General features: G+C 47.8%; 1 protein-coding gene across 15 annotated transcripts in view; it reads right to left on the bottom strand.

Moving 5' to 3' along the window:
* Positions 1–20,390, bottom strand: part of TMEM229B (transmembrane protein 229B) — a 42,346-nt gene extending 21,956 nt beyond the window's left edge. For 7 of the 15 annotated variants that reach the window (XM_044924828.2, XM_044924829.2, XM_044924827.2 and 4 more), the window contains exon 1: positions 19,873–20,120. The gene's annotated coding sequence lies outside the window, so the exon portion shown is untranslated. Of the gene's footprint in view, positions 1–1,017; positions 1,145–8,757; positions 8,778–13,415; positions 13,469–14,843; positions 15,031–19,651; positions 19,793–19,872; positions 20,128–20,225 lie in introns of those variants that run through there. The other 8 variants (XM_025295314.3, XM_044924824.2, XM_025295313.3 and 5 more) reach the window with 8 other exon arrangements.
* Positions 20,391–27,194: the final 6,804 nt, after the last annotated feature.

Here is a 27,194-nt window from a genome sequence, read left to right as displayed (position 1 = left end):
GAGCTCCAAGTTTGGAGCAAGCAGATTAGGGGTCCAGGAGAGGCCCTGAATGGTTGGTCATGGGATCTGGAGCGGCCAGGGAAGCAGCCCCTGCCCCACGTCTCCACCCAGGTATCCCTCCACCAGGGACATTAGGGCACTGAGGCAAAGGGACACCTAGAGAGCTCCTGCATCCCCAGCAGGTACATCCCACCCTCCTGTCCCCAAACAGTGGTGGCTGGCTCGAGAGCATGTAATTGGGATTCATACAGAGGTGACTGAAAAACGTCAAAATACAGAGAGAGAAACACAGCCAAGACTCACCAAACATTTGACAAAAACCAAAACATCCAAAGAAGCACCAAATTAGAGAACACAAGTTCTTGCTAGAAAACAAAATTAATAAAGTCAATAGACTGAAACATTTGTCACAGTGTGATTAATATCCTCTGAGGGACAAGAAGGGCTCCTGAATCTATGAACCCAAATGAGCCATTGCCAGAAGAATGTCAAAGATCTCAGAAATGAAGGAACCACTCCACGGTTAACTGGTTATCTCTGGATGAAAGAACAGAGTGACTTCATTAAAAATTTTCTTTGTATAACTCTATTTTTCTAAGCTTCTTACACCATACATGTATCACCTGTAGAATCAGAAAAGTTTTGTTTTTTTTTTTAATGCCTGGTATGAGGTAGGCGGTCAGTAAGGGGTAGATCCTGCCACCTACAGCAACCCTTGGCCCCATCCAGGCTGGTACATAACTTGCCATCCCCCAGTCGCTCCATCCACGCTCTCATCTCTGGGTCTTTGCACACACGGCTCCCCTCCTGGAATGCCCTTATTTCTGTTTACCCAGATTTGCCTGTCCTTCAGTGCCCACTCAGAGATGACCCTTGTTAATGAACAGTCCCTCCATCAATCTTACCTAAACCACCCTGATCCCTCTCCTCCCAAACCCCTAAGAGCCTCTAATTCTCCAGGGTCACAGGATAACTCTTGATGAGTTGTCCTGTGGGGTCACAGTACTGAAGACTTACATGTCCTTTATCTTTCAGTGACCAAGTCTTGTCTCCCCAACTCAATGGTAGGCTTCTTAAAGGCATAGAAGGAATGAGCTTTCTTTTTATACCCTACCGTGCCCAAATAAAGCTGTGAAGCTTTCGCAAGAACATTCTTATGTTTCAGTTGAGTGAATGATGAATGAGCTTCTGTTTCTGGTGGGAGCAGGAAGAGGGAAATTATCATGGCGATGCGGTTACTCAACAGGGCTGGGTGGCACAGCCAGGCCCTCCCATGTGGGTAAGGCCCTCATAAATATGTCACCTGGTCCCGGAAAGCTCGACCTCCCATCCCTTGGGTGGGATCCTGAAATACCTGTAAACCCAGTGTGGACGATTGCTAAGTCTTGGGGCAAAATGTAGATGAGGAGTAAGACATTCATATGGTCTTGTCTCCCCACAGACGGCTTATTAGTAGTGAGGAAAAATCAGTAAACACACAGTGAAGAAACGGGACACCTTGGCCAAGTGATCAAACTTAACATCACACAAAAGTGGCGGAAGGACATCTGGTGCCTCTGGATGTAACACTGAAAAAGACACAATATCATTCCTGTGCGTGCTAGCCGGGAAGGCGCAACTTGGCATCTAAACATAAACCAACAACAGACCAGTCCAAAGGGAAGAGTCTTCCTTTTTTTTTTTAAGGTGAAAAGGAGGCTATCTTCTTTGAACATGTCAATGTCATGAAAGACAGAAAAACTGAGGAACTGTTCTGGATGAAAAGAGACTAAAGAGACATAACAAATGCCATGTTGGATCCTGAACCGGAGAAAAATGCTGCAAAGGATGTTATTAAGTTAATCAACAAATCTGCAATAAAATCAGCAGATTAGATAGTGTCATATTAAAGTTCAACATACTGCAGATATTATAAAACAGTATCCTTATTCTTAGGAATCCACACATGAATTATCCAGAGAGAAAGGGCCACCATGTAGGCAACTGACTCTAAAAAGGTTCAGAAAAAAGAGAAAGAAGGAGAGAGAACATAAATGATAAAGCAAAATGTTAAAAAATATTGAATCTGGATAAAGAGTATATATGTATTCTGTGGGCTTCCCAGGTGGTACTAGTGGTAAAGAGCCCAATCCCTGGGTGGGGAAGATCCCCTGGAGGAGAGCATGACAACCCACTCTGGTATTCTTGCCTGGAGAATCCTATGGACAGAGGAGCCTGGGGTCTGCAGCAAAGAGTCAGACACAACTGAAGTGACTTAGCATGCATGCATGTGTGTTCTGTACTATTCTGGCAACTTTTCTGAAGTTACTTCTGAAGTAAGTCTGAAATTACTGTCAAGTAAAAAGTTAGGAGAAAAATAATGACAACAACACAGGAACCCCTGCCATTAGGGGGTGGGATGGAGTAGAGCAGATAGAGGGTGAATGCAGGGGGACACTGGTCATCACCTGTCTACCTGGGCCCCAAATTCTAGCCCTGTCAATGGGTCCCTCATAGACACATTTCCTCTCCAGTGGGGCCTTCCCCTTCTCTTACTTCTCTACCCGTTTACTCCTCTCTCTCCCCAAGATCAGCAATCTTCCAGGAGACCACCCTATCAGGACGAGAGGACAGGATTATTTAGATCTATTCTTGGACGTAGTTAATATTTGCTGGAGTGTTTTGACACTTGTTTTATCCACAAGCCCATACTAATGAGTCAGTGTATGTTTGTGAAACCACAGCCTTCTAAGTATTACCTGGTATTTCAAATAGCTGTGAAAAGAAGAGAAGCGAAAAGCAAAGGAGAAAAGGAAAAATATAAGCATCTGAATGCAGAGTTCCAAAGAATAGCAAGAAGAGATAAGAAAGCCTTCTTCAGCAATCAGTGCAAAGAAATAGAGGAAAAACAACAGAACGGGAAAGACTAGAGATCTCTTCAAGAAAATCAGAGATACCAAAGGAACATTTCATGCAAAGATGGGCTCGATAAAGGACAGAAATGGTATGGACCTAACAGAAGCAGAAGATATTAAGAAGAGATGGCAAGAATACACAGAAGAACTGTACAAAAAAGATCTTCATGACCCAGATAATCACAATGGTGTGATCACTGACCTAGAGCCAGACATCCTGGAATATGAAGTCAAGTGGGCCTTAGAAAGCATCACTACGAACAAAGCTAGTGGAAGTGATAGAATTCCAGTGGAGCTATTTCAAATCCTGAAAGATGATGCTGTGAAAGTGCTGCACTCAATATGCCAGCAAATTTGGAAAACTCAGCAGTGGCCACAGGACTGGAAAAGGTCAGTTTTCATTCCAATCCCAAAGAAAGGCAATGCCAAAGAATGCTCAAACTACCACACAATTGCACTCATCTCACACGCTAGTAAAGTAATGCTCAAAATTCTCCAAGCCAGGCTTCAGCAATATGTGAACCATGAACTTCCTGATGTTCAAGCTGGTTTTAGAAAAGGCAGAGGAACCAGAGATCAAATTGCCAACATCCGCTGGATCATGGAAAAAGCAAGAGAGTTCCAGAAAAACATCTATTTCTGCTTTATTGACTATGCCAAGCCTTTGACTGTGTGGATCACAATAAACTGTGGAAAATTCTTCAGGAGATGGGAATACCAGACCACCTGATCTGCCTCTTGAGAAACCTGTATGCAGGTCAGGAAGCAACAGTTAGAACTGGACATGGAACAACAGACTGGTTCCAAATAGGAAAAAGAATACGTCAAGGCTGTATATTGTCACCCTGTTTTTTTAACTTATATGCAGAGTACATCATGAGAAACGCTAGGCTGGAAGAAGCACAAGCTGGAATCAAGATTGCCGGGAGAAATATCAATAACCTCAGATATGCAGATGACACTACCCTTATGGCAGAAAGTGAAGAGGAACTAAAAAGCCTCTTGATGAAGGTGAAAGTGGAGAGTGAAAAAGTTGGCTTAAAGCTCAACATTCAGAAAACAAAGATCATGGCATCCGGTCCCATCACTTCATGGGAAATAGATGGGGAAACAGTGGAAACAGTGTCAGACTTTGTTTTTCTGGGCTCCAAAATCACTGCAGATGGTGACTGCAGCCATGAAATTAAAAGATGCTTACTCCTTGGAAGGAAAGTTATGACCAACCTAGATAGCATATTCAAAAGCAGAGACATTACTTTGCCAACAAAGGTCCATCTCGTCAAGGCTATGGTTTTTCCTGTGGTCATGTATGGATGTGAGAGTTGGACTGTGAAGAAGGCTGAGTGCCGAAGAATTGATGCTTTTGAACTGTGGTGTTGGAGAAGACTCTTGAGAGTCCCTTGGACTGCAAGCAGATCCAACCAGTCCACTCTGAAGGAGATCAGCCCTGGGATTTCTTTGGAAGGAATGATGCTAAAGCTGAAACTCCAGTACTTTGGCCACCTTATGCGAAGAGTTGACTCATTGGAAAAGACTCTGATGCTGGGAGGGATTGGGGGCAAGAGGAGAAGGGGACGACAGAGGATGAGATGGCTGGATGGCATCACTGACTCAATGGACATGAGTCTGAGTGAACCCCGGGAACTGGTGATGGACACGGAGGCCTGGTGTGCTGAGATTCATGGGGTCGCAAAGAGTCGGACACGACTGAGGGACTGATGTGATCTGATGCTGCCCAGATTTGTGGTTAGTCCTATTCATACTGCCTGACTTTAGGTCTTTAGACTATGTTCATCCCTTTTGAGATCTCATGCAGGCACAGCCTCTCTCCCCCAAGTACCATGTCTGTCACAGCTGAGTGTGGCCACTTTATTTGTTTTTTTCTTCTATTTTTTGGGCACACCGCATGGCAGTTCCCCTACCAGGGATCGAACCTGTGCCCCCTGCCATGGAAGCATGGTCTCTTAACCACTGGACCACCAGGGAAGTCCCAGGGTATGGCCACTTTAAATAACGCACCTCTTTAAATAAGGGGCAGGTGATGGAGTCTCTTTAAGCAGCCTCACTGCAGGAAAGGGAATCAAGCAAACCATCATATTGTGCAACTTCATTTATTCATTAATTCAGAAATCCTCATATGCATCTCTTATGTACAGACTACTCAATGCTAAGTGGGTTGAAGTAAGAAAGCTGAAGCACAACAGTGGCGCTGATTGTCTTCAGAACATTGTAAATATACAATCTTGGAAATTCTACTGTAGCACCAAATACCAGAAGCCTAGTAATGATAATAACTTTGACAGTGCCTTTTACTTAAATGAACCTACTTCAAGTTCATCTCATTATTCATGCACTCATTCACATGTTCCTTAAACAATTACTCAGTATCTATGTCATGCCACCAAGTACACAGAAATACCCAAGAGGCAAAGACCACAGGCAAAGACACCTCAGGCCACAGGTGGCTGACATTCTAAGTGATCCCGGATTGTCCAAATGGCCCACGAGACACACAGTTAGGGCCACCAGTCACAAAGGGGCACCAGAAGAAATTCTTTTAAAGAAGGGCAAATGAGAGAGATTAAAAAGGAAGCTACGAGAGAGAATAAAAAAGAAGCTGCAGTGACTTTGGTATACAAATAAATTTTGTTGTTTCTGAAAACATTATTTTATATTATAATTTAGAATGAGGTTAATTTATTTTTAATTACTTAGGAAACCCTAAGCCCTTCCGTGCCAAGAGCCTCTAGAGACCTTAATCCAGCCAAACAGTAAGTACAGGTTGCAATCCTAAATGTCAACATGGGTCAGGCAGCCAACTCAAATTAGCAAAGACTCCAGAACTATTAAGAAAGCAGGACTGGAAGGACTCAGTGAGAGATTTACTGGAGGTGGGGCAGGAGGCGGGAAGGAAGGAGGTGTGAGAGAGAGAGGAGAATGGCACCCATAGTTCTGACTTGGGCAATGGTAGGGTCATTCACTGAGAGAAGAGGATGCAGGCAAAGGTGTGCATCAGAGGTGATCCACAGTGAACTGTGTTTCGATGCTCTAATTTTGAGGCCCACAGGATTCTAGGCTGGAGGCAGGTCTCAGCCCCCACTGGCTGCAGTGGTAGAGAGGAGGGGCCTGCGGGGGAGGAGGTGCAATAGGTGACCTCCTGGGCCCACAGAGGGTGGATGATGAAGCCTGTGGAGGGGCCAGGGAGGGAGCAGGATGCCCAGGAAGGGGTCCTCCCAGGGAAGTGGGGGCAGGAGAGCGTGAGGGGCCACGGCCAACCGCAGAGGCAGGCCAAACGGGGACTGAGGGGAGTCGGCAGCAAAGAGGCTCCTGGGGACCTTTGGGACTGGGACAGTGTGGACAGGCGACTCTCTCAAGAATTTTGCTTATGAAGGGAAGGGGAGAGAAAAGCTGCTGGAGAGTAGAGATGGGGGCAGGGGGAGGTGTCCTTTCTCCCTTCCTCCTTCCTTCTTCCCACATAAGAGAGATGTGTGTGTGTGTGTGTGAGTCACTCAGTCATGTCTGACTCTTTGCAACTTCATGGACTGTAGCCCATCAGGCTCTTCTGTCCATGGAATTCTCCAAGCAAGAATACTGGGTGGGTTGCCATTCTGTTCTCCAGAGGATCTTCCCTACCCAGGTATCAAACTTGGCTTTCCTGCATTGCAGGCAGATTCTTCATCATCTGAGCCACCAGGGAAGCCCTAAGAGAGACATAAATATGTTAGAATGCCCAGGAGAAAACCACAGTGAGGGAGAGCTGTGTCTGGGACATACACCGTGGGATACATATGGATGCTCTGGGCTGACCTGAGGTCACGGAGGGAGCACCGTGAGCCACAGTCCCAAAGACCAAGGACAAGTGTGTCATTATATTAATAACCCCTTTCCAGAGAGGAGACCCAGGCAGCCAGAGTTAAGGTCATACAAGTACTAAGGTGCCTTGACCCGAAAGCAGATCTCCCAGTTCCTGGCCCTCCTGCTTGTTCTTCCAGACCAGTAGTTCCCAGTGGGGCTGCCCCTGGAAATGGGGGGATGTGGGGGCCCTGTGTCAGCACCAGAGTGGGTGGGGAGCGCTGCAGATACTTATTAGTGGGGACCTGGAATGCCGGACGCCCTGCAGTTCCCACAACAACCCACGAAAGAACCCTCCCACATAACTTAGAACATGCCACTGGGCATTCACAGAGGGGAAACGCCCATTCATAGTTATCAGCATCTAGAACCAAACTCCTTTCTGAAATAAATACAGGAGATTTTTGCACAGTTTTAACATATACTGAATTGACCAGGAATACCACTGGAGTGCAAACCAAGGGGATACTGTACTTTATGTTGGGAACTTTACCAAGAGAGGTTCACCGACTGGAAAAACCACATCAACTTCAGGGGCGCCTCTCCTGGTATCTGAGTCACCCACACGACACACCTGTATCTTGTGGGTATTTGTGGCTGAGAATGTAACATTCTCAGTGATTCTATGCACAGGTTCCAGCACCTGGCTCCTTCCTTCTGTTTTCTGTGTCGTTGTGCCCAAGCAATCCATATTGGAATATGTGGTATTGTATTATAATTAATTTTCCCTTTAGTTTTCTTTCAGTTTAGGCATATTGATTTTTAAATTTATGTATACAGGTATGTCATATTATCTATAAATTTTAATTGGGGTAATCGGGAGGCATTACAAATAATTGTTCTAATAAAAAGGGACACCATTCTAGATTGTGCAGTGGAAGGGAAATTGCAGTGCTGAGGGAAATGGAGGTGAGTAGAATCAGGGTGGCTTCATGTGACCAACCCCAGACAGGAAGTTCAATGGTCTCTTACAGATATTGACATGAAGTTCCTGAATGATGGGTACACAGTGTGATCAAACCTTGGGGCTGAAGACAACTATACAATTGGGGGCCTTTGGGAAATTTCATCTCCACAAATAATTTAAATTATACTATACTGCAGCATTTTCCAGCACGTAATAATAGGTAGAAGACCGCATGTCATCTGCAGGGCCCAGGGAAATGACAAATGGTTGAATGTCTGGAGGCAGAGGTGTGTTTAGATGAAGTCAAAGAACGAGGTGCCAGGCTTGGTCTGGTGAATATCTTCCTAATGGATGAGAAGATGAGTAAACAGTATGTAAGAGGATGCTTAAGGATATTTATGGAAATGCTATATCACGAGGAATCGTGAACAGAAATAGGGATAGAGAAATGATCTCAGAGAACCTCCAATGGGTTAGAAAAACAGGCCAGAAATACTTACGGCTCAGAATATAAGAGGGGCTGGTTACTTAATGGTAGGGGAAAGGTGACCTCAACTCCCATAGGCATGCCCATCACTGCCAAATAGGTACGAAGGGTTCAAAAAAAGTGTCTTTCTGTGTATACCTAGGGCTGATTCATGTTGATGTATGGCAGAAACCAACACAATATTGCAAAACAATCATCCTCCAATTAAAAATAAATAAACTCTTTACAAGTGTCCTTCAATCAAGAGATAGCTAACTGATTCATGTATCCTCCCCATCTGAGGTCACCTGGGGATGGGAAAAAAGGAAAGTCACAGCCTGCTGGCTTGGATACTAATGGAGGGCCTGGAAACAGGGCTGTCTGAACCTTCCACAAACCCTCACAACTCTATTATCTCTCCTCTCGATTCCCTCATCCAAAAATGAAGAAAACACAATAAAACACTTTAGATTCCATCACTGTACATTTTTCTACTGTTCTGCTGTTCTTCCAGGAGCATTTGTGTAATATATATATATATATATTTTAATTTTAAAATGTCAGGTTGAAGCAGCTATAGGGATTAACAAGAAGAGTGATTCTCCCTTCTCAGAAGGTGGTAGAGGAATGTGGCTCACCTGGGCTCTGAAGAAACATCCAGGTGTAGGACTTGCATCCAGGAACCAGTTTATAAGTCTCTCTGCAGAGCTGACTCGGTCAAGGGCCAACAGCCTAACCCCCCACCCCCACCCCCCACCCCCAGTATTTGAGTGAAATGCAAGCACCCAGCAGGCACTCCCACCTGGAGGACACACCAGTTCATCATTGAGATGAACCACGAAGCCTTCTTGGTTTCCTAGGGTGAGGCAAGATTGATGATGTCCCTAAGGTGCAGAACTGAAGGAGGTGCCAAAAAGAATCTTAGCAATCAAGATAAAGGGTATTGTATGTAATACAATATTTTAAAAAACCAAATTGGTAAACCAAGGCGTGGGCTATTATACTGGAACCAGGGCCGAGATTAGGACAATGTCAAGAAAGCAAGGTCGTGTGAGGGTCTGTGACGCTGGCATTGTCCTGCATCCAAAGGACCTCTCCACCTGTTACTGCCAATAGCACCTCTGGAGAAATACTGCCCAGAACCACAACCCCTGCTCCCAAACCCCTGACATTCAGAATTATTTAGATTTTTTTTTTTAAGGTAATGTAAAGCGCATCCAGTAGATTACATAACCCCCCACAGCTGGGTCTGGGGGCAGCATCCCAAACACATGAACATCTCTGCAGCCAAATCTATGAATACGCTAGCTCTGCGGATAAAAGAGACTGCCACTGGCCTCATGTTCATCCAGGTCAGGCTTTGCCATCACATGAGTTTAAAAAAGCTTTTTGGTTTTAGAATGTTTTGGATTTTGAAACTGCCGATAAAGGAGTGTGGGCCTGAATAGCATTACATTAGGTCTCTTAAAAAAAAAACAAAACGCGGCAGATTGGACCCAAAACTTCTGTTACCAACTTGTACAAAAAAGAGAACTCCAAAGGTCCTCATCAGTGACCACCCCGAGGAAGGTGATTTCTAGAAGTTAGTCAATCCCAAAGCAGACTTACAGCCTTCCCTACCTACCAACCAACCAACACTTAAATACCATCTGCATGTAAAAGCTTGGGCAGAGTCCTGGGCTATATTGAGAAATCCAAGACACAGGTCCAGCCCTTGAGAGCTGAACAGTTAGATGAGGCTGGAAGGCAACTATAAACCATTGTATTTTGGAAATCAAAAGGAGCAAATCCGCACCCATACTTTAGGAATGATGAAACCAAAGTTCAGAGTGGGTGAAGGCCTTTCACGTATTAGCAACAGGAAGTGAGTGTCAGGGACAGTTCAGACTGGGGTGTGCTAACTGCCCTTCCCTACGCTCTGCATAAAGGCACATAATAACTGCCATTTTAGTGAGGAAATGGCAAGAGTTGTCAAAGATCCTAGCAGAAGTGGCTTTGGTCAAATACACCTTTGCAGCAAAGATGGGTTCCCTTAAAAGGACTGTAATGTAGGGAGGGAGCAAAGAGGTGAGGGGCCTCCTGGCAGGGAAATAATGAGGTATGGGGCGGGTGCCATGTGGCAGGTGAGCGGGCATGTGGATTAGGCTTTGGTGAAAGGCATAGACAGAGTTGCTGGGAAAGCAGGCGGAGGCAATGAGTGGAGAGCTCAAATGCCAGGGTGAGGACTCTGCAATTAGGTCCTAAGGCAGCATTTCTCAATCATTTGAGTTCTGCCTTCATGACTATGGCTTTCTACTACCCTTGTAGGAAGAGGTAGATCAGATCCGTTGCTCAGTCGTGTCCGACTCTTTGCAAACCCATGAATCACAGCACGCCAGGCCTCCCTGTCCATCACCAACTCCCGGAGTTCACTCAGACTCATGTCCATCGAGTCAGTGATGCCATCCAGCCATCTCATCCTCTGTCGTCCCCTTCTCCTCCTGCCCCCAATCCCTCCGAGCATCAGAGTCTTTTCCAATAAGTCAACTCTTTGCATGAGGTGGCCAAAGTACTGGAGTTTCAGCTTTAGCATCATTCCTTCCAAAGAAATCCCAGGGCTGATCTCCTTTAGGATGGACTGGTTGGATCTCCTTGCAGTCCAAGGGACTCTCAAGAGTCTTCTCCAAAGAGGCAGATAGAGCGATTTAAAAGAGACCACTCTGGGACTTTCCTGGTGGTCCAATGGTTAAGAATCCGCCTGCCAATGCAGGGGATACGGGTTCGGTCCCTGATCCAGTAAGATCTCAGACGCCTTGGGGCAACTAAGCCTGTGTGCCACGACTACTGAGCCTGGCCTGGGAGCCACAACTACTGAAGCCTATGTGCCCTAGAGCCTGTGCTCTGCAACAAGAGAAGCCACTGCAATGAGAAGCCTGTGCACACAGCTAGAGGGCAGCCCCTGCTCTCTGCAACTAGAGAAAGCCCACGGACAGCAACAAAGACACAGCACAGTCAGGAAAAAACCAAAGAGCCCACTCTGGGGTCACATTCTTTCCATCTGAATCTGGGCTCTGATGCCAACTGTGACCTTAGAGAAGCTCTCTTTGCCTCTGCTTACTCATTTATAAATTAAAAAATAATACAAGTACCTCCCTTGTAAGAGTTACATGAAAGAGTGTTTTTGGCTATTTGGTTGCTCAGTCGTGTCTGACTCTTTGTGACCCCATGGATTGCAGCACGCCAGGCTTCTCTGTCCTTTACCATCTCCCAGAACTTGCTCAAACACATGTCCACTCCCAAAACAGCACCTGGCATTCATTATAAGTATTCAATAAATGTTAGCTGTTGCTAACGTCTTGATTTAAGTTCAATTTGTAGTTATGTATGTATTGTAGCCTTATCCTAAGCAATAATATTCATGAAATCCTGGGTTTCTTTTGACGTTATAATTCTGATGACACACAAAACAAGAGGTTCAGTCAAAAGTCTTGCAAATCTTAACTAAAGCACTGAATACAACAGGTCTGATGCTCCCCAGCTGGTGCGAGGGCCTCCAACAGAACCATCCAGGAAATCTGATATCTGAGCCTGCAACTGAGAGGGCAAGGTGGACTGGCATCTGACTGTACCTGAGACACACAAGGTGTGAGACATGAGCTGCCCATCTGCTGTGGGTGGAGCCGAGGGCCAGCTGAGCTGGGGGCGAGGGGGTGGGCCCGTGTCCTCAGGTTCGCTGCAAGAGAGGACAGTGTGATTGCTTCTGGGCTAATGTGGGCCACATGCAAGAGAGGCTGGCTCCAGATCAGAGCAGGTCTTGTCCAAGAGGACCATTTGGACAGATGGAAAGACCTTAGCCGAAAGAGGCCAGAGGTGAATCGCTGAATTTTCAGGGGCTGAGGAAAGAACAGTGATCTAGAATAGAGGATAATTTGCTCTTTTCAAGACAACCGGAAGTAAACAGTCCCCACTTATGGAGGAAGAGTCTCTGAGAAACCCATGACCGTGGCCACAAGAAGAGACTCAGCATTAGGTACCTGCCAAGCCCAGGAAGCTGGGAGCTGGCCGATAACAGTGCTGGCCAAGCAAGCCCTTTCCTGTCCCCCTCAGCCCAGGGAGAAAGGCCTGGATGCATTCAGTACTGAATTGAGACAGTTTGTGACTTAAAATGACCGCAGGACCTTCTACTGCCTGAGATTGACCCGGATCATTCGTTATGAGGCCTGACGGAGTTTTCCTCCTGGGGCAGGGAAACAACCAATCCCACTGAATCAACATAAAGGGACAGCGGGAGACAAAATCAAGTCGTATTATGAGTGAATCCCAATGAGTCATGTTTCTTTACACTCATTAGAAACATAGCTATTCAAACAAAATGTTTGTCCCTGGACCAACTTAAATAATTTCTCAATATCCCCGGTGGTATGGTAACCACCATTCAAAATCACTGCAATAAGGCAATAAGGAACTCAGGAAGAAAGCAAGGTAGGCAGGGACAGAAAAGATTGGTTTGGTGGATTCAATGGCAATTCATTTGCTCCCCAACCTTGAATATGATGAAATTAAAAGATGTACCAATGGAGAGCAGAATCCTTGGATGAGTGGCTTGTTCAAAAGGAAATCGAGGCAGCCTGATTCCTTCAACAGAAAAGCTGTGACTCGCTGGATCCCTAGGCTGAGCTTACCATATGATCTTGTTCTTTTAGGAGGAGCTAGGGCTGCAGCATTGGAAAAGGCCCTGATGCGGGGAAAGATTGAGGGCAGGGGAAGAAGGGGGCAACAAAAGATACAATGGTTGGATGCCATCACCGACTCAATGGACATGAGTTTGAGCAAATTCCAGGAGATGGTGAAGGACAGCGAAGACTGGCATGCTGCAGTCCATGGGGTTGCAAAGAGTTGGACACGACTGAGCGACTGAACAACAGCAACAGCAAGGGCTGCAGGGGGGGATACATTCTCATTGACTCCGAGTCACTGGGAAAGCATCGGCCAGTCCCTAGGTCCTGGAGCTTTGGGAGGATACTGGGCTGAACCAGAACCTGTATCTGCCAAATCCAAGCACAAACTGTAAGACATACACCAGTGCACGACCTCTCTGCTGCCTTCACTTGGGGACAGTAGGAGGATGGGGGGTGAAGATTAAGTTTTAAGACAAGATAGGGGTGTACTTCATCATCAGGCGATGATAACAATAAGGGTGAACAGAAGACACCTCTTGGCTCCCCATTTTAACAAGAAGAAGTGACCCAACCCAGGCCTCCTTCACAAGACTTAGTCCCCTAACTTGCAATGTGGCTTCTTTCTCCTTCAACCTTACCTCTATTCTCTCAGCTGTGACTTCCTCCTGCTCCAGACCAGCTTAGTTATCGCCTGAGAAAGAACCAAATTATCCAGTTGTAACATGTCTGTGTGCACTTAGCCGCCCTGTTGGATCTGACTCTTTGAGACCCCATGGACTGTAGCCTGCCAGGTTCCTCTGTCCATGGGATTTCCCAGGCAAGAATACATTCCCTTCTCCAGGGGATCTTCCCGACCCAGGGATCGAACCCACATCTCTTGCGTTGGCAGGCAGATTCTTTACTGCTGAGCCACTAGGGAAGCCCCAGAAATCTACTAGATGACCCAAGCATTATTGTCAGGGGGAGATGTTAGAGAATATCTCTCCCGACACTCCTATTTTACAGATAAGGAAATGAATTTATGTCACATGCCCTGAGTCATTGAGTTGAGACAAGAACTGAAGTCCCATGACCTCGGCACGAGGCTCCATTATACACTGTCATATTAACTCTCAAAAGGGGTCAGCCCCTCTGCTACAGGCCACCACCCAACCTCCGTTCCTCTTCCACAAACATCTCAACAATGGTAGAAAAGCCCCAGAGTTAACTTTCCTGGAACAAACAAGAAAAAAAAAAAGATGAGAACCATCTCAGTGAACTAGCTGGTCATCTTTGAATGGAGTAATCAGCGGCCACAAACACTTTCTCAGAAGGACAGGAGGGTCCGATGCTTGCTGTACCCTAGAGAGTATACCTGAGATCCAGAGTCATAATCAGGGTTTCCACAGCTGGACTATAATGATGGGCAGGGGAAGGCCCAGAAACTAGGTTGGAAGATGAGGCCTGGAGTTCAGAATCTACAAAGGACTTCCCTGGGGGTACAGTGGATGGGAATCCACCTGCCAATGCAGGGGACACGGGTTCAATTCCTGGTCCGGGAACTAAGATTCCACAGGCCGCGGGCAACTGAGTTTGTGCACCACAACTACTCACCCCATGTGCCTAGAGCCTGTGCTCCACAACAAGAGAAGCCACTGCAATGAGAAGCCGTGCACAGCAACGAAGAGTAGACCCCACTCACTGCAACCAGAGAGAGCCCACACACAGCAACACAGACCCAGCGCAACCAAAAAGTTAGGAATAAAAAAGAATCTGCAAAGATAAACTACGACTAGATGAGGTAGGGTGATAGAAGGAAAATGCTGCCCAAATAGCCAGTTAAGCAAGAGAAAAATTTGGCATGCAAATGAAATGGGGTTTATGAGATACATTCTTATGCTAAGCAGAAAGTCTGTCCTCTTATAGTAACTCCTAGGCCATCTGGTCTGCTTCCCCAGTGCAGGGTACTGACCTCTCTCTTCCCGAACATTCAAACACTTGTCAGGATATTGTTTTTCAAAGGAGAATCTCAATTTCCATCTCCTTTTAACTAGCTGTGTTTAACCCACCCCAGCTTTCCTACTTACACTTTAACTGCCACTACCTCCAGTTGACTTTCTCCCCGACATTTGTTCCACCATGCGATCCAAGGCGACAGAACACAGTGGAACCAGACAGATCTCAGTCCAAATCTCAGTTCGGACTCTTGCTAACTGTGTGGCATGTGCAGTGATTTTATCCTTTATCAAGTGCTCAGCCCAATGCCTGGCACAGAGTGAGTATTCAATAAACAGTGGCTGTCGCCGTTATTATCGCTATGTTCACAGAAGCCAGCTGGAGCTCCACGGGTGGAATGAAATCTCAGAGGGCTGAAGTGGGCTGTCCAAGGTCACACAGTGAGTCAGGGAGGGATCCCAGAAGCCTTTGCCAGTCGTCAGCTCCTACACAAACAGCATTATCGCCCAACGACCTCGAAATCTGGGTATCTGATTATATCCAGGTACTACAGCTGATGATTAAATAGGTACTCACCATGTACCGGAAACTTGGCAGACTATATGAAAGCCCTAAGGCATCTACAGATGAGCACAGGAAGGCCATCTCCTTGTTTGTGACAGCCAAAAACACACACAATCGCAATACAAAAGTCTGGAGTCACTGCTTGTATTGCCCAGTGGTGATAATATTTCTCATCCATATTTGTTTTCAAAAGGTAGATGAAAGGAAGACCAATGCCCTGGCTGCCCCAATCCTGGCTTTTAGAAAGGCTTTTTCAATTGAGAAAGAGAAAGGGAGAAGTCCTTGGGACTGAAAACTAAATGGGTCTGACCAAGGACGGCTATGAAAAACAAGATGGGGGCTGGAAGTGGGCTAAAAATAGGTCCCCACCATTGATTCAAGGAACTGCGGTTATTTTCTTCAAGGTGGGCTTCTTGTTGCACCAGGACCTGTCTCTCCACTGACTGTGCCAACGGCAAGACCGGGGAGCCCCACTTTATCTTGAAGTATGAATCACCCTCTCAGAACTCCAGCAAAGAATTCTCTCTTTGTGGCCCTTCACTCTCCTTCTTGGCTGGCATCCCTCGCTCCTCGGGGCTAGTGTCAAGGCCTTAGGATAAGATAACCCAGGGCAAGTGACCTTTCTGATGGAGGCAGACCATTCCAGAAACTCACGAGACAGGAGTGCCTCTTAAAAATTGAAAGGAAACAATGAATGAATGAACCAGCTAGAAGGCCTTCATTATTCAAGTCCCACTGCAAAAGCAGTCCCAGTGCATCCTGAATGCAGGGCTTCTGAAGTGCAAAGCAGTGGCAGAAAGAGGCCTCTGCAATTATGCTTCCTGATCTAGTAGATCTCCCAATGGTAAGCTAGGATTTGACAATGCCATGTCTGATTTTTTTTAACTGCCATGTATCTAGAGGGTGGAGCAGCAGAAAGGAGCAATCTGAGGACCCAAGTCCTGCCACGTAGACCGTCTGCCCTAATTCCGAGGATGCTGTCCCGTCTACAATAGCAGCCACATGGAGAGCCAAGAGCCCTGAAAGGATATCAAACTCCCCACTAGGGATTAAGCAGAGTAAAAGACAATGGGGAGCTGAATGTTCAGAAACAGGAACTGGCAATGACTTTGGTTACTCTTCAAGCTGCCAGACTTGATTGTGACCGACCCCAAAGGCAGAAACACCAACATCAGTAGAGAGTGGAAAGTTACCTTTCAGAACCATCCTCTGAGGAAACAGGGAGCCAATATCACTCATTCTGTGGCTTTGACCTCACCAAATACCTAAAGGAACTGATGGATGTTAAAATGAACATTGGAGACAGCCTTAGGGTCTGGGGGTGGGAATCCACAGCTGCAGGATGGTGTGAGCAAAGGGAAGGGAGCAGGCTCTCCCTTTTATCTGCGAACGGCATAGATTCCCTATCCAGCCTCAGTTCTGTCTATGGATGTCAGTTGCAAGGGTGAAAACCCCTTCCATTCTCTTGAAGCACAGCAGCATGGCACATCCCACAGCACAAAGTCTAAGACAAATGTATATCTGAAATCAAACATGTGGGTACCTAAATTCTATCAATGCACGTCTATCTCATATCAAAAAAGTATAACCAGTGGATCTCCGGTGCTGGATTCTAAACACTCTTAAATCCCAGGCAAGAAAAACTTCCCCAACACAGGCATTTACACATACCATGGCCAGCACGCTAACTCACAGTGTGACTCAGTTTCCCTCCACGGGAGCCACAGTCAAGAGTGCCACCTCCTAGCCCTTCCCCAGAAATCAGCTTGACTTTACTTTTCAAATAGAAAGCCTCTATGATTTCTGAGAGGTGGTGGTGGAAGAAACAGAAGCCCTGGCCAGTCAGGCTGAGTTCCTTCCTGCTCGGAGCATCAGAGTCCCTCTGACATTCCCAGGTGTTGCCACAAAGGGAGTTGAGAGTTTGCCAAGTCAGAAGTTATCCACACCTTAAAAGGAAAGTTCCTTGAATAATTATAAAACAGAAAAACAAAAAAACCTAAACCACCTTGCCTGTAAACTGGGAATGGGGGAGGAGAGCGAAGGAAAGTAGAGAGACAAAAATTTGCCAACAGTCAGACAGGGCCAGGGTTAGATTTCCCTTCCCTCAAGGACAGCCAGATCTGATACGGCTGCTGCTAAGGCCAAGCAGCTTCACTTTACTGCCCTTATCCAGGTCTCAATTTGTAACATCAGTGTTTCCAAACATCATCAGAGACCCTTCTGAGAGCATGGAGAGGGATTGTCACTGACATCCAGGCTGGACAACATCTACCAGAAAAAAATCCTACTAGAAAGGAGCTCAAAAGGCTTCCGGAGAGCAGAGGTAGACAGAATAGCACTTGCTGCCCGCAAGTACCTTTCTGATGAAAAAAAAACTACACTTTTGAAACCAACACTGAGCTTTCCCTATCACAGATGCTGTAATGTAGCCCTTTCCTGCAAAAGGACACCTTTCCCTTTAGAAACAATATGTGAATCTGATACAAGTGAAATAAACACGGTATAAGTATCCCTAGCTCATTAAACATCTTTCATTCAAGACTTCAAGGCACTTAAGTCATTTTATAAATGTAAAAATTCATGCTTCATCACTTTAAAAGGGGGAGTTGGAGGGAGTATCATTTCCCCATCTTACGTTCAGTACATTTGAGAAACAGTCCATGGAAAAGCCCCTCTCTCCACACTAAGTGGGGAGGTCAAACCTCTATATCATTATCCTCAGTTCGGAAAAGCTTGGGATAAACCCAAAGGAGAACTGAGCCATAGCTAAGAGGGGAGAGGGCCCTAAAAGTGGGGTTGGTGGTGCTCTCCAGTCTCGCACCTGCATCTGACTTCAGCCACAGGTTCCAGGGCCATATAGAGCTATAGCTCAGGGGACTTCATTTTTCCTGATATCCGTTACTGCATCCTCCCTCCTGTAACTTTAAGTGGCCAAAGTTAACACTAAATCAGCTTGTTATTTCCCTCTAAGGACCAGATAAATAAGTTGACCCAGCATCACTGTTTCCCCAGTTACTCAACTCTGTCCCCACATATAAAGCCTTGGGGAGAAGGGCCAAGCCTTATCTCAGCCTACCCCTCCATGTGTCCGGCCAGGCCCACCCCTGGCCCAACCACTTACAGCGTTAGTAGTTCATTTACAGGAGCAGACAGAAGAGTCACCCAGCCAGCCTGCCCCCACCCCCGGCAACACCACCCCCAATCCCACCCAGCGCATTCTGTCTCCACAAGCAAGCAGATGTAGCTTTGCCTTGCAACCAGTGGATAACCCGATTCTCAAAGGGCTTTCCTTTCTAAGAAGGCAATGGGCAATCCTGCCACAGGATGGAGCCGGGGGTCACATGCAAGGGGCTCAGAGCTGGAGGCACCTTCTTCTTGGAGACACAAGGTCGGGGACTGGGGACCTGAAAACTGGCTCATTTGCTTTCTATAGCAAAAGAGAAAAAGACACTCTATCCACCACCCTCCCCCCCCCCCAATCCCCAGAGGGTGTTCAGCCCTCCCCTTGACCCCTCTCCCTGCTTACAGCAAAGAGAAAACCCCAGGCCTCCAGACTTAAGTCCCAAGGCCAGAATAACAGCTCATTTGTTACTGGGTGCTGAGAAGGCGGGAGACTTGTGAGCAGAGCCCCCAAGGTTACACTGGCGCAGCTCCCCAGGGTCCTGTTCTTTTCCTTCTGGGAGGGCTCCCAGTGGCATCAGAACAACCTGTCACCCTAAGCAGGTTGTACCCGAGGCAACCAAACAAACATACCCCCGAGGAAACTGAAGAGAAAGAGGGAGACATAGTCCAGGGAAGGAAGGAAGGGGGTCGGTTTCGACTGGACATGGAAAGAGGGAAAGGAAGACACCTGGGAAAGAGGCCAACGTCTCCCTCCCCTTGCGGTAATGGTCCCCATCCCAGCCCCGCCTCTCCCACAGCGGACCGGAGATCAGGGTGGGCAGATGGAGAGCTAGCAACCCAGGGGCTGGGCTGGGCCCCAGGGCCGGACCGGGGGAGGGGAGGACTAGGTGTGCAGTCCACCATCGCCTAGTTTTCCCATGCACCCTGGAGAGAGGGTTCATCTAGGCACGGTTTCCTCCCCTTCAGAAAAGTCCTCAAACTCAGGAGGGCCCGTGGTTCCCACTCCCAAGCCTCTCTAGCTTCCACCCAGACTGACGCCCCCTCCGCCCTCCCGAGGCTTCGGGGATGCTCTCCGCGCGGAGGAAGAGGGGGTGTCAACCTTGTGCTGCCGGAGATCCCCGGCTGGCCCCTTCTCCTCGCATCTCCCGGATGCCCCCTTTGTTTCTGGCGGTGAAAGTTGCCAAGGTGCACCCCTTCCCAACACGCCCCCCTGTGCGCCCATCCCCCGCAGGGAATCCAAGCCCGGGCGCACCATCTAATCTGCGGCTCGCTCTCTAGCCTGGGCACCGCAACGAAATCGAAAGCAAAGAGCAGGCGGGATCCGGCAGTGCCTCCAGCCTGGTCTCCCGGTCGCAGGGTCTTCCCCATCACCGCACCATCGCCCGCGCCCCCCGCAACTCGGCGCTGCCCGCCCCGCGTGGCCACTTCTCCCGGCGGCAGAAAGGCCTCTCTGCGGGCATCGAGGGCACCTACCGGTGCGGGGCCGGGATCGCGAGCCGGGGCAGGGCAGGGCCGGAACGCCTGCCGGGCGCAGGTGCGGCCAGGAGCGCCGTCTCCCGGGCTCGCTCCCGCTCCTCCTCCCGCGCCGGGACTCGGGGCGCTCTCCTGAGCCGCCTGCTCCCCGCCCCCACGCCCGGCGTTCGGGCTCCCCCCGCGCCGATTTGCCGCTGCCCGTGCCTCCCCCACGCCGCCGGCCCTCCGGCGCCGCGCCTAGTCCCGCATCGTGTGTCGGCGCCCGCCGCGGCGCGGGGGTCGGAGGGCTGCGGCCGCCGCTGCCCGGGCCGAGCGGAGCCCCCGGCGGCGGCGGCGGCGGCGGCGGCACTCACCCATAGTATGGATGCGGTGCAAACTGCACATGCTCGCGTCTGACAGGCGCTCTGCCTCCGGCCCCGCTTAACTCCTTGCTCGCCCGCTCACCGGCTCGCCCTCCGGGTTCGCTGCCGGGCCGACTCCCTCGCCCCTCCCCCGCCTCCGGGAGTCGGCTGCGCCCCGGGCGTCTGGAAATGCGCCCCCCGGTCCCGACCGCGGCGCAGGGGGCTGCAGTGCAGAGCTCCTCTGCCTGCCGGGCCCCTGCCACCCCGCCTGCGTGTACGGTGTCTGAAGGAGCCCCGAGGAGAGCACCAGCCGGGACCCCTCACCTCCCCGCTTGTAGGAGTTGTGGAGGCACAACGTCCACTGTGGGTGTCCTGTGGGTCCCCGTTCCCCGAGGGCCACGGGCCACACGGCACTGCAGACCCACAGTGTCAGCGCTGTGTTTTGTGCTGTCCATTCGTTGAAATAGGCCTGCAAGATCCGTTTTATTATCCCCATTTTCAAGATGGAAAAACTGAGGCCTGTGGAAATTAAGGAATCTACCTAATGGAGAGCCTGAACTTCCAAGGTTGACAGTTTGGTTTATACCACGAAGATTAAACAGAGCATGTTCTTTCTTAAGTCAGTTGGGATCCTTCTATTGGAAGATGTAAAATAATGGATGCCATCTAGAAAACCTGGAGATTCTGATACGTGGATCAGTGGGAAATCCCTGACAGGAGGGCCAAAACTTGACACAGTCCCCTCAGGTGGGTCCTAGGTCGTGCAGAAAGGCTGGGAAGGGAGTAGGAAGGCAATGCAACTACGTCAAGCCTGGGTTTGGTACTGGAGCTACAGCCAAGAGGAAAGGACATTTTTACAATTTAGGGGTATCATTTTGTCAATTATCTGTCCGAAGGGGGCACCCCTTGCTAATTCTCACAGGGACCCTATGTGTGCCGAGGCCTGATCAGAGAGGTCTGATGGCTGCTTCTCTCCTAGCCCTCACCCCCTTTTTAATCACATGCCACAGTGACAGAGAGTTCTCAGGGGTCCAAGGCAGCACAGAATCTTCTAAAGAAAGGAACCATCCAGCCGGTCTCACCCCACTCTGGATGAGAAGCTGAGCTGCTGTCCTAATCTGACCGAAATTGTGGGTTTCTCAAACCTGCAGAGGAAGTGCACAGTCACGTGGTGCCAATGGCAAGCGCTCTTGGCTTCCCTGAGTTAGTTTCCTCCTCTGAGATGGAGGTAGTATGGCCTGGGTCATAAGTATATTGTGATGACCCAATAATGAAATGCATGTAGCATCCTCAGTACAGAAGGCCTTCCATAACAGGAGAGTATTTTCTGCTGAGGGTAAAGCAGGGCTGGGGAGAAGGGATCAGGGCTACATTGAAGCCATGGGCTGTCCTAGGACACTGTCAGAGAGGCAGAAGACAGGCCCCTCTCAGGAACACCTTGCAAGAAGATACTTCAGTCAGTCTGGCAGCAAAGCCCACCTGCTGAAGATGGACCTCCCTGGCGCCCCCTTGCCTTGGAGTCCCTTTCTGCTCTAGTTTTCAATCTCTGGCTGGTGGCTGATTTCACTCCCTTCTGGCTCTGGGAGGCAGCATTGTGCAGAAGAAAGCATAACAGGCTGTTAAGGCAGAGGATCTGAATTGGGGGTGATTTATCCCTTAGTGTGCAGGGCCGAGCATCCACAATATTTTTTTTTCATCCACAATATTTTTAGGGCCCATAAAATTTTCTGAATTTCTTTTAAACTCAGAGGCAAAAAATAAACTTTGAGGTCAAAGAAAATGTTTTCCTATATAATTTTAGTTTAGAAGCCATAGTGTATGGAAGCCAATGGGCCAGAAAATAGAAATATAGAAAATAAAATATAGAAAATAAAAGAAGGAAGAGTTAGGAACTAAGGCCCAAGATTTGGCGTCAGTCAGTCTCTACTTTATCCAGCTCTCCCATGGACTTCACTCCATCATCTGGGTCTTCCTCATTCTGAAATTAGGAATCATCTCTTCCTAACAAAAACATATACAATGCCTTACAGTTGACTTATCTTGTTTCTTGGATTGATCATTAATCCCCATTTTATAAATGAGGAAGTCAAGGCTCAGAGAGATTATATGGCTTGGTCAAGGTTATGTTGCTAGTAAAAGCGGAATGCATGTCAAACGCAAGTCTTCTGGCACCCTATCCAAGATCCATTCCATCTCTACGCCAAGTAAAGATCAGATATGTACAGGACAGAGCTGTCTGCTGCAGAAGCAGACCTAAAAATACCATCTGTAGCAGTGAGTGGGTCCCCGGGCTTTTCACCCCAAGAATGCTGAGACATGCATTCACTGTTGTGAGAATGGGTAGAGAGGGTGACCCTGGGTGAAGGGGGGCACTGTATAATGGTTCTAGTCATTCAAGTACAGATTCAAGGTGGAGGGCCGTGGGACAAACCAAGCCCCACTGCACCAACACACACACCAGAGGATGCCAGCCCCTTTTTTGACTTCTTGTCTTATCCGAGCAACCTGGACCTGAGTTCAGACTCCACATCCTACTCAGGCGTCTTAAGGCAGTTTATTTAACCTTTCTGAGCCTATTTCCTCATCTGCAAAATGGAAATGGCAATAAAACGCAACTCCATGGCTGTTGCAAGCATAAATAAAGATGATGAACACATACAGACTTTGAAGTCCCTGCCACCACAGGCATTTAACGATCGTTCTCTTCACATCTCTCTTCTACCACTGGGTAGGAAAAAAGAGAGTCTTTCAAATGTCTTTGTAGTCTCTAAAGTACCTTGAAAATGTTAGGTCCTTAACCATATTTTCTGAAAGACAAGAACTTTTCCGCCCTTCTACAAAGCAAACCATCCATAAAGTGGTAGCTCTTGTCTACCATAAGTCATTTTCTTGATGACTTTCAAGGGGAACCAGAAAAACTTCTGCATACTCGTTAGAAAGGGTTGGTTTCCTGGGGGTTGCCCTCTGACCACAAGTCAGGAGAGATGTTGCTCAAGAGGGTGATTTCAGTGAAGGGACTGGGCCAGCAGCCAGAGCAGGAAGGACTTGGGAGGGGACCGAGGCGTGGAAACTGGAGGCCAAGAGATAACTGTATATGGTGTGTCACAGAATGCTGTGATAAGAAAAAGAGAAGTCAGGTAGGGCAGAAGCGCTAAGTCAAAGGCTATCTTGAGCTTAGAGTTATTTGGACCAGCTTAACAGGAAAATGGGCTTCCCAGGTGGCACTAGTGATAAAGAACCTACCTGTCAATGCAGGAGACACAAGAGACGCAGGTTGGGAAAATCCCTGGGTGGGGAAGATCCCCTGGAGGAGGGCAGGGCAACCCATTCCGATATTCTTGCCTGGAGAATCCCATGGACAGAGGAGCCTGGAGGGGTACAGTTCATAGGGTCACAAAGAGTCGGACACAGCTGAAGTGACTTAGCAGGCACGCACAACAGGAAAATAATTTGGGTGAGAAAGAACTGAGGAAACCCCTCCCCCCAGGGAACCAGTCTTCCCTTACAAGCATACAGAAATCTTCCTGTTCTCTTTGAAAGTCATTTTGAAAATTACTTATGGTAGACAGGAGCTACTGCTTTATGGATGGTATGCTTAGTGGAAGGTCAGAAAACTTCTTGTTTTCCAGAAGATACAGGCATGATCTAGGCAGTAAGAGAGGAAGACAAGATCTGCTGGAGTCTGAAAATGGGGTGGGAGGAGGAGTCTGTTTGTAACAGCCTTTTTTTCAAATAGGAAGGAAAGAGGCATAAAATGTAGAGGCATAACGAGTCTAACTGGAAGAAATATGAACCTGGAACTTTTAGGATTCTTTGGCTGCAAGCAACACAACACAACTTTAGCTGTCTAAAAGGAATTTATTAGCAGGATATGATCAGATGGCCCACAGATTTGGAAGGAATGCTGGCTAAACAGACTTGAAAAGGCGAGGACCAGGACAGATTTGGGAGCCCAGGGAATTGGAAGTAACTGAGAGCCTCCTGGGGCTCTGCTGCCGGAACAATGGGACTTCAATTATTTTTATCACTTTTATCTGCTCAAGGGCAGGGTTAAGTTGGTGAAGTTTACCTAAGCTGAGTCTTGGATCCACCTCTCAGCCAGAGAAAGGCCAGAAGAATACCCTGATGTAAGCTCCACCAACGCCCCAGATCACAATCCAGAGGAAGACAGGGAAATTGAAGTGTTATTACCCCAAGGGAGAGAAAGGCTGCTAGGCAGCCCCCGAAAAGGGGGTGTCCATGGTGTATGGGGGAAGCAAGCAGCACAGGGGATGTGCACCTGACTCGTTACGTTCTCCGTTATGATAGAAGGTGAAGGGAGAAACAGAGAGGCCTTCAGAAAGTAGCAGGAAACTCTGAAAAGTACCAGGATGGGCAGGCCTAGATTGCTGACTAAAATCACTGCTCGCTCTAGGGTGGGTATTGAGCTGGAGACAGGCCAACACTTCCGGGACTTTGCATAGCTACAAGCTGTGCTCAGAAATGGATGAACTGTAATAGGGAAGCAGGTGCAATGGGTTATTAAGGACGTCCTCGAATGTTTGTTAAATGCTTCTGAGGAGTGGAAAAGTGGTACCAGCGGAGGGCTAGGAGGCATCAGGCCCCAGGGCAATGGTCAAGTTGACTACAGGTTTATCAGAAGGTTTGTTATTCACATGTCCATGCGGGAGAGGGGTGTGTGTACTTTCACCGAGCTCTCAAAATAAGGTATGTTCCTACTTTAGGGATCTTTAAACGTCATGTCCTCTCTCTCTTTTTTTTTCCCCCCAGTCATCAAAAAGAAAACACGGTGGATAAGAACTACGCAGTATTCATGAACACCTAGAGCCTGAAAATGAGGAACTCACTATATTCTGTGATAATGTGAATTCATCCATAAAGCATTAAGACATTAATGTGTGGGCACTAAGATAGCCCAGAAAATGAGCGCAGGTTCATGAGACCAGCAGTAGATTAAGGGGTAGGGGGAGGCCAACGCTCAAAGAAATCAAAGTGAGAATATGAACATACATGGGAACTACACAACTTCATAGTCATTAAGTGCGAGTTTATCTGTGACGGTGGGAAACTGGAGGAGGGAGGAAGCTAGAGTTGATTATGAAACTTGGGAATCATGGGGAGAGCCGTCCCCATCCCCAGCTGCTCTCATTTCCGACTCAGCAGTCAGTCCAGGTGCTGGGCAAATTTGAAAGAATTTCTACCCCGGAGATTAGAAACCAAACTCCCAGCTAGTCACCTCCCCTCTGTGCCTCCCTCTGCCAGGATACAAGGAGCTCAGTCGTCTGAGGAGGGACAAAGGAGTATTGTTAAGGCAAGCCTGGTTAGGAGAAGGCTTTGCAACTAAAAGCTTTTATGCTGCTATCTAAGCCCCTCAGCCTGAGGGGGTGGGGGTGGGGGGGACTCTATGTGCCTGTCCCAACGTCACTGGATCAGTTCAAAGAGAAATTTCAGCCTGAAATTTTTGATTGCAGAATAGCTTGGGACTTGGCAGCATTAATAGGTTAAGAATTTCTATCACAACATCTCATCCAAGACCCAATTCCTGATCCCACTAGGTCCTGAGATGGGTTAGAGTGGGAAAATCTTTTTTTTTTTTTTTTTTTTTTTAAGATTTGCGTTAAAGAAGTTGTCCCATAGGAGCTGACTGAGAGGCAGCCCAGCTTGGGGGTGACAGTGTGGGTAGATGGGTGGGGGTGTTGGGACTGTACTACCTAAGGTAGGATATAACCTGTATCCATTTTTTTTACCGTCTTTGTCCTGCCCCTTGTAGAACTCTGCCAACTTCAGGAAGGGCTGCACAAGCCTGAGGGGCGGATGATCTCAGGGATTCCATCTTGTCTGACACATGAGTTCAGGTGAGGTGTCCCATTAGTCTCAGATGCTCACTAATTAATAAGTTTTATATCTATTCTCTTCTCTGGTACTGTGCTGTCATGAAGACTGGACTCCTGATTTGAAGAAAATTGTTACTCAGTTCAACAACCATTAACGCACATGTGCTGTGTTGAGGAGTAGGGTCATGGAGGTAAAAAGATTGAGACCTAAGAGTTTGGATATGGGGACACTACACAAGGGTCTCTAACAGGGACCCCACACTCCTAGGGACTTAAATTTTCTCCCTCCCATGGAGTTCAGTTCAGTCCACTCAGTCGTGTCCTACTCTGCGACCCCATGGACTGCAGCACGCCAGGCCTCCCTGTCCATCACCAACTCCTGGAGTCTTCTTAAACTCATGTCCATTGAATTGGTGGTGAAAGGCAGTGATTATTAGTGTTCTAAGATGGAATTGTTTTCTTGCCAGGCTTTATCCCTACAGCACTTGATTTGTAAAGCAACTTTCAGGCACTGGCTCAATATTGACTAGTATTTGCAAATTTGTACATTTCTTTCTGTCAAAGGACCCTTTGCCCTTCTTTCTTGCCCATGACTTAGGTCAAAGTTTGCTTTTGTTTATGCCCTTCAGCAAGATACAGACTTGGGACAGGGCATTGACATCTTTAGCGGGATTTTCCATACATATGAGCCATAATGATGTCAGGTATAGAGCTGTGACCTCCCTGGAGAACACAGCAGAGGGATCTAGGGACAGGGAAGGAAGAATAGTGGGGTTCCCCATGACTTAAAGGAAGACCACAGAGAACTGAGTGCTTTGTTATGGACCTACCTGTGTGTTCTTAGCATCGTCGAAGAAGGGAACTAGTTGCTCCAGGCCTCATCTTAACCTCGTAAGTGCCCTTATGGGCAGTTGTATGATGGGAGGTTAACACTACCCCGTATCCTAGCATTTTTACTATTGAAATCCAAATTCATGTTGTAGGAAGACACTGGACCCAGTGGATCCCACCCTCTAGCTTAACTGAATGGAGCTGGATGATGGCCCAACACTCTAAGAATGTTGAAGGAAGGGTCATGAGTGTCTCTGGTGCTGCAGTCAAGGAGCGTGGATGAGCGTAGGTGGGTGTGGAGGAACGAGAAGAGTAG

This window comes from Bubalus bubalis, chromosome 11 (assembly GCF_019923935.1).
Source record: "Bubalus bubalis isolate 160015118507 breed Murrah chromosome 11, NDDB_SH_1, whole genome shotgun sequence".
Classification (NCBI taxonomy): domain Eukaryota; kingdom Metazoa; phylum Chordata; class Mammalia; order Artiodactyla; family Bovidae; genus Bubalus; species Bubalus bubalis.
The sequence above is the reverse complement of the archived record's forward strand: the minus strand, read 5'-3'. Positions and strand labels throughout refer to the sequence as shown.